Source organism: Porites lutea, chromosome 9, assembly GCF_958299795.1.
Source record: "Porites lutea chromosome 9, jaPorLute2.1, whole genome shotgun sequence".
Taxonomy (NCBI): Eukaryota; Metazoa; Cnidaria; class Anthozoa; order Scleractinia; family Poritidae; genus Porites; species Porites lutea.
In genome coordinates, this window is record NC_133209.1 from 4,091,444 (window position 1) to 4,099,301 (window position 7,858).

Here is a 7,858-nt window from a genome sequence, read left to right on the forward strand (position 1 = left end):
TATGCCACAGACTAAGGATCTACTGAGGCTCCGTCCACGCCTAGAGATAATGTTACAAGGCAGAGCAAGGTGCAAATTTCGTGCGCCTTACGACGTATGCTCTGTTGCCAATATTCCCAGAGGAGTCCTGGGTACGAGAGTAAATCCGGATACACGTTAGCCTGTTCCAGGCGTTCAGATAGTAGAGCGCGGAAGAAAAATTCGTGAAGAAAAAAAACGTTCCCCCCGCCCCCCGCATCGTTTTCACGGTGTACAACTTACTCGCTCCCCACTTACCACCGCACTCTACTATCTGAACGCCTGGAATAGGCTAGATACGTGTCGGATACGTGTGGACGGGCAAATTAGATTTGGATACGGATACGTGTGGACGTGGACAGTTTTGAATCCGGAAAGAAAAAGTTGCGGATTCCAAAATATCTGAATACGTGTGGACGGGGCCTTTAAATCTGCAATTACAGTTTCTCGCGCCATTCTGATTAGTTGAAAAAGTAACACCAGACTCTTCTTCAACCAACCACCAATTGTACAAATATTTACAAAAGAAATAAATTGCGAAATAACTTTTCAACCTTATTTATATTCGCTTCAATGACATATCTTGGGTATGCTTTCGAACGCGGTTTTCACTTCGAAAAAACTTGCTTACTTACTGCATCACCAACGTAACATTCGTGCGGAAAATAAATCCACGAGCTTCCAATATCGTCTTTTCTTTCTTATTTAAATCGGATTTCAATGATTCCAAAACCCATTGGGATTTAAGTTCCACATGAAATTGAAGTAAACAACGCTGAGAGAAATTTTAATTATCTTATACCACGACCGAGCCATTATAGTAATGGTGTCAGAACATCTGTAACCTAATTAACACGACGATTTAGCGAAGTTCAGAAACGGAGTAGAAGAACATTACTAAAGAAAGTGCTTTTAACTAGAACTAGCGATGCACAAAGCAATTATCTTCTGCCCTTTAACTTGCCTTCGTCGTTATATCATCAAGAAGCAATTCAGAGAAAGCCACAAGTTACAGGATTGTTTTCAATTTGAGGAAGAGGTGAAACCAGGATGGATTCAATACAACCCCAATGAAATCACAGTTATATCCTGCAACGATAGTTTGCGTCCATTGGTTCAGTGTGACGATATTTTGGACCTGAACAAGCAGATGGTAACAGTAAAAAACGAATCTGATCTCTTAAAGTTTAAGAGCATACTGAATAAGCCAGTTTTGATGTGCGTCACAAGGCGGCAGAACTGTCCGAACATTGCCCAAACTGACGGTTCGAGTTCGGTGACGGAAAACTTATCACTGAATCTCTTGGAAAGAGAACTCCGATCTATGAACGGTTTCGACATTGATTTTGCTGTTATCTTTCCGCCCGGCGTTCTCAGGGAACTCCTCGCTAAGATCTTACGAAATGTAAGCGAGAAAATCACTGCTAGAAGTAAATACTGCTTTATGATCGACATCAAGCAAATGATGAAAGAACTGACACCTCCCGAAGTACAAGACCCCGATTCGCTGGAGTATGTGTCATGGCATAACACAGCATTTTGGCTCACAAACCATTGCAAACCGAATCATTCACTGATGTACGTCAACGGTCTCCTGTTCTGGACCGTTCTTTTTCCATTTTCATTTTTTGTTGCGCTTCCCTACAGAGCAGGCCGTAAAATGCTGTGCAAAGACTCCCACGTGGATATAAAGACTGCTTTGACGTTTGTGGCTGAGTCCAAAGACACCGTCGCAGTATTTGTGTGGTTTGCGGAGAGACCACCGCCTGGTTCGTACAAAAAACACGCAAATCATTTCTCGCTACGAGCAGCAAAGGTGTCAGATTTAAAACCATTTTTTCAGGACTGTAATATTGTGTCTTTCGACTTTGGGGAATAACTACTAAATATAAGAGCTTCAAACTCGTGCTTAAAGAGAAGGAAGACCTAAGTTATTGTGAGAGGTAAACTTTCTCAGAAGGGCTTGACTTGAACTTCTGAGGACTTCTCTAGCCTTACACTCACGCGAGAACTCGGAAACTGTATTTAAGACATGTAGGCAACACTTACCTTGAGACGGTCAGGAAGAGTACAGAGAGTAGATCACTAAGAAGTGAATTGAAAAACGTCTTTGAATGCGAGACGCCTAGGTGATTAACTGAATTACCAATGTATGGAATCAGGAGGTATAGTAGAGGCCGTCTTGCGGGTCATATTGCGCTTCGTCAAAGCGTTGTTAAACTTCGATTCTTCCCTAAAGATGAAATTAAAGTCTTGTCAAAGATGTCTGCGACTCCGAAAGGGTGCATTACATAATGATATATATTAATTTTGATGCGCGCAAAATTAAAACTGTCATCCGCACATCTGAGCTGCCGTGCTTTGCCTCTTGCTTCAGTGTAATTTAATTTTGTCATACCTTTAAAGCAAAAAATAAGTCAAATTTCCTAACAACGTGTTATTGAATCACAACAAGTAAATGGCCTTATCTTATCATGTTTCTGAAAAATTCTACTTTTTGGAGTTTTTTTTAGCGAGACTTGATCACGTCAGTATGTTCTTTAACTCATTTGTATTCGACTCCGAAAATTAATGTTTCGCTCCAAATGGCACAAACAATATTTACAGTATTCAATGTACATTTCTATTTTAATGACTGAATATTTATAGGATTATCATTATAACAACTTAATTGCATTGTATCTTAAAGCAGCTTCAATTAGTGGTTTAATTTACACGTACAGTGGAAGAATAAAAAAGCTCAACAAGCAATATCTTATTTTTAATGTCTTGCCCTAAGAAAGGTGCTAATCAACATGTACTCATATCGTATGTTAGAGCGCTTTCCAAAAGTCAAAACTGGCCGGCCGGACCATGCCCATCCAGAATTTCTGGCAATGAAATAAGCTTTTCCCAAGAGCTTTAGCTGAAAAACCATCTCCTCTGTGTATAATATTTTGGATTTGACTAATCTGGATGGTTAGTTTTGATGAAAAGTGAAATTCTCATTAAGATGGGAATGGGCTGGCCGATCAGTTCTGACAAATGGAAAGCGCCCTTCGAAACTTCTCTCAAGGCAATGGTCGTTCGCAGGCTCTACGAGGAATTCTCGGGAGGCGTAACCTGCACGAGGATACACGAACCCGCTTCGAAACCTCTTCAGTTAGTGGCCTTTAATGCAAATGATCATAACGCTTTTAAGCATGCGTATGTTACTTGTACTCACGTATATCATATGTAGAACCACTTTTAAGGCAGTGGTCGTTCGCAGGCTCTACAAGGGATTCTCGGATGACGAAACCTACGCGACGATACACGACGCTCTCCGAAAATTTTACATTCCTATTTTGTTAGAGCTAGGGTGGTAGTTTTCTTTGTTCATCGTGGTGACCTGTCGAGGCTGAGATAACCAAAAACAAGGGAAGTTGTAAGATACAATCTCAGCTTTTACGTTTCTCCCACCCCTTTGAGTTAAACTTACATGACGAGAGAGAGAGATCTGGGTAGGAGGAGGCAGATCCTTGAGGAATATAAAAATCATGCAACAACATTTATTAGAAAAGTACCAATTTAACTTTGTCAATCTGAAACTGAAAAAAATATCGATCTATGCTGTGAACATCCGACTTTCTTATACAAGTGTGATGGAATACAAAATTGAACTTTCAGCCTTGTTTCCAGTCTTTATTGAGCGCGTTAGTTTCGCTGAAATCTGGTGAGCCAGTAAAAATTGTACACAAAAAGGAACGCCAGCTATCAGAAGATCTCAGACCACTTTGGCTGAAATCTTTACCATCAATCTAAGATCAAACGATTTTAAAAGGTTAAACTGCCTTTAGTGTGACTTTTCTTGAACAGTGAAATACGGTAGTAGAATACTACGCACTATTATAAACTAGATCTATTGTCTTCTATTCATGTTTTGCACTATTTCAGTGTTAGTATCTGTTTCACGGTTCAACTATAAATCAATCTAACGTCTCTTACACAAAGGCCTACTCCTCAGCCCCCACCAATACGAGACTCATACTCGGAACTCAGTACTACAAAATCGGCGCTGAACTTATGAATATTTTTCACATTACTGAAACATTTGAGGGGTTATGATGTAATTGTAAGACGCTTAGAATGTTACTATGGCTGTGCCTCCTAGGAAGGGGTCCCCTAGTGTAGATGTGTCGTAATAGTATTATACACAGGCAGGAGATGTAGTGTTTGAACCCTCTCTGGTGAACCATATTTACTTAGGCTAAAGTTTGTGATATTCTTGTGTTTCTTTATGTTTTTGCTTTGCTTCTGGGATGTCGCGGTAACAGATCTTCATATAGGTTGCTCTAGAAAATATGATTTATTCGCTGAGTATAAATATTCCTGCGGATAGTGACAGGTTATTTTGAAAAGCTGTAAACGATCACAAACTTCACTAATAGGAGACGATGCGTCGCAATAATCATTATTTATTTTTTTTATTTCAGAAACGTCTAGATGGCAGTGTCTTGCAATTATGAGTTTAACTTTTTCTTTACTTATATAATGCAAAGGAAACAGTTCTAATTTCTGTCGTCGGTATTCGACATGTCGTCATCAAATTCAGTAGGATTTTTAATTTAACTTGACGCTCAGAAGTCACTGTGTTTAGTAGCTAAGGTTTAAGAGTTCTTTTTTTATCTTCTCTCTTAATGACAAGCTTGGGCCCAGAAGGAAAACGAGGGAAAAAATTATCATCTTTGATATGGTCGACTAGTAGAAAACAAACTAAAGCACACAATAAGGTATAGATGAATAAATAAAATTAAGCAGAGAATGAGAAGATTCTTAATCACTGCATGAAAGGCAAAGCTCTTTTTTTTTTTTCTTGGAAAACCACTGTCTCAAAGGTTAGAACTGCTTCCTACAATGTAGTACCACAGGAACATAATTTACTTGTTAGGTTTTATTAGAGTTGTTACATATAAGTCTCTCACATAGATTTCCAAGTGTGGAGAAAATTAAACTTAACTGAGTTACGTTTGTATAGTTTTCTGCACAGTAACTGTATATTCCTGAATGATCGGTAACACATTTTATAGATTTATTTTAACAACAGGATTAAATGTGAGATCGACCTCGTTGAACATTTTACTATGGCATTACCATCCAAAAGGTAGTGCAAGACTGAAGTTTCATTTCAATTCGTACGGTTCAGGATTTCATCTTTGAACTTGCACAGCTTAGAGGTATGGAATCTAATCGTCTTTACTGGCAATGATTGAATGACCTAGATTAAATCGTTTCACCATGAGGTAATAAGTGCTTTGGACAGAAGTGGAACAAAGTTAATCGAATTTTCAAATTATGTAATTTCATCTGCGAAGCTAGAGTTGAAACAAAATTCTTGTTAAAATACTGTCTCCAAAACACAGCCTCACACTACCATAAACGACCAAATGACATGACTAAGGAACCGAAGAGAGTGAGGTCATCCAAACTATATCTTGCTTTGTATAATCGTTAATAATGGATGAAACATTCGATAAATTCCTTTTGTATAGTACAATCCGAAAAACACCGTAAGATACGTTTCATATTAATTCTTACAATTCAGGTTCTTATCCCTAAAGCTGTTGAGACTGGAGGTAAGATATTGTTTTAAATGGCAATTATTTAATGAGCTAGATTAAATCATTTCACTAAAAGTTAAGTCTATTGGACAGAAGTGCGGAAAAGTGAATTGAATTTTCAACAACCCAATTATGTAATTTTAGCTGATTGGTGTTGTTTTCCATGATCACAGCAAAACTCATAGAAATTTAAAAAGAATTAAAACGATTTTTGCAATACTTTACAAAAGATTGCTTACACTAGGAAAAGTGGATTATATGCTCTGTTAATAGCCGGAATTCCCAACATTGCATTGTTACTGCTAATCAATACTTTTGGTCAAAGACGAGTGTCAGATACAATTAGTACAATTAGATAAGATCAAGAAAACCAGCAGTACTACTAATCTGCAAAATCAATGTCAATTACCTGGAATTTTCTGTCAGGATGTAAACTATTTTAATGCGCGTATTTTTAACTGGTGAGATTAAAATAGCAATTTTATTAGCTTTCAATTGATTTGAACATCTTAATTATACTATTGCCTCAATATTATTACTATAAGTTATTACAGCCAACACAACGAGATCGTTACTGTCTTGCAAAAAGAAAAATTTTAGATTATCCGCGAGAAAAGATGTTTTTCGTTTTCATTTTTACCTCTGACAGTTCGTTTTTGGTGAAAATAAAATTACATTGAAAGTCTTGACAGCTTTCTTGGAATTCCGTCTAGTAGTGAATAACGAAATGAAACCCTTTTGCGTATTTGGCTCTATTGCTTCTAAAGAGTTTTCAATCAACTTCAATCGACTTTGAGAAGAAGTGGGAAATTTAAGCAATATGTCTTTCTTGATTTTAATCGTACTTTTTCGTCATTTCATAAAAAAGGCTTTAAATTCTAATATCTTATTTACACAAAGGGATAAATATTACATTTCCGACGCATTTTCTGTTGGTTTTCCTGTTATATGATTAAAGAATAATTTCCGATTAGAGGTACAAATAATTGGCAGCCGGAGGGTTTATATATTGTACGCTATTTAATCCGCTCATTCAGCCGGACGCGAAGAGAGGCCAAAGAAATCGGAAAACAAGAACCTTGTAAACTTGAGAGATCTGAGAAAACTCATACTTTGGAAAGGTGAGTAGTGCCTTTAAAATTAAACTGATTACTGTGAAAACATGATCTTATGTAAGTGATAACATTTTCATGAAAGAATGTACGTCCGCAGAGACTAAGAATTTTTCTTTGTAGACTGTAAACGGTTTAACTTTTCTTGTTATATTCTACCACCAAAATGTTAACCTTCGTTAAGGTTTTGATAAGTTTTACTACAATTTATTCCCGCTCAAGTAGTTTAAGGCCTGGGACTAAGCGGTTTACCTGAGGAAAATGAATTATTGGCCATAACTTTGGCAAAGATGATTAACCGAAATTTTAAAAGTAGCACGTCAAAATGGATTTCATGTCTTGCTTACGTCCGATGAAAAAATCTAGGGAAAAAAATCGTCTATTTATGGACAAACTCATTGAATAAGATATTAGTTCATCTCTCCCTCCATATATGTAACTTCGTTTTATGCTTACGAGAGGGTTAGACAGACAGTGAATGTTCTTTTATGCATTTGTGAGCTCCAAGACGTCAATTTTTTTATTTATCTGATTCTGATATCTTGCTTTGTCGAGGATAAACTGATTTCCGTTTACCCAGCCAAAAATATCGTGTTTTACTTTGTTTTTGCTTATTTTTTCTTAGTCTTTAAACACTTTAATTTCGAATCTGTGGAGAGATTCAATTTTTGAAGATGGAAAAATCTATGAATCAATGTAGTTTTTTTTTGCGCTCAATTAAAGTAGAACATAAATAGTTATTAAGTTTTGACAGGCAAACACAAAGATCTGAATCTGAATCACTGAAAAAACACCTTCAACGACTTAGCGATCGCAAACACGTTTACAGTGTGATGGTTACCAGCACTGTTACATTTATTGTGTTTCACAAACCAAAAACAACGCGTCTTGTGGTCGACGGCACTGATCATGAATCGCCGGAAGTGGTTTACTTTGTTATCTGTGCCACAGGGCACCTTCGTAGGGCCCCTGACATAGTAAAAACCCGCCACAAGGAACCTGCATTCTCTCAGGTTAGCTTAGACAGAGGGTCTCAATGGGGTAGTAGCTTTGACAGTTGACGGTTGACGGTTATTTAGTGTAAATTTAGTTCAAGAATTAAAGTAAATATTATGTAAATATTAACTTCTGCATTTATTAATATTTAAC